This window comes from Filicampus tigris, chromosome 21 (assembly GCF_054856515.1).
Source record: "Filicampus tigris isolate MCC_2025a chromosome 21, RoL_Ftig_1.0, whole genome shotgun sequence".
Lineage (NCBI taxonomy): Eukaryota > Metazoa > Chordata > Actinopteri > Syngnathiformes > Syngnathidae > Filicampus > Filicampus tigris.
The window spans coordinates 4356895-4357269 of record NC_141237.1 but is presented as its reverse complement, the minus strand read 5'-3'; positions in this window follow the sequence as shown (position 1 = coordinate 4357269).

Below are 375 nucleotides of genomic sequence, written 5' to 3'. Positions count from 1 at the left end.
TAAAACAGGATATTATTTCAAATGAATACAGGAATTCACTGCCAGACATTTTCAGACCCTCTTTTACCTTAATGTTTGAAAAAAGACATTTGAAAAACATAAATAAATTCCTGGGATTAAATGGCTGGACTGTGAAAAGACGAGTAAATTCATCAATGGCAGTGAATGAGTTCATTATGATTAATTTACTGGTTTGGTCTGTAACGTGAAAAAATGGGCAAAAATGATCATTGTTTTCCAAAGTAAAAGCAGATGTTTGCAAATGTTTTATTTTGGAAAAAAAAAACAATCAGCCTGCTTTCACGGACGACTACAGAAATCTAAGAATATTTTCTGTTAAGAGGCTGAAATTTCAAACTTTATATATAACTTTCA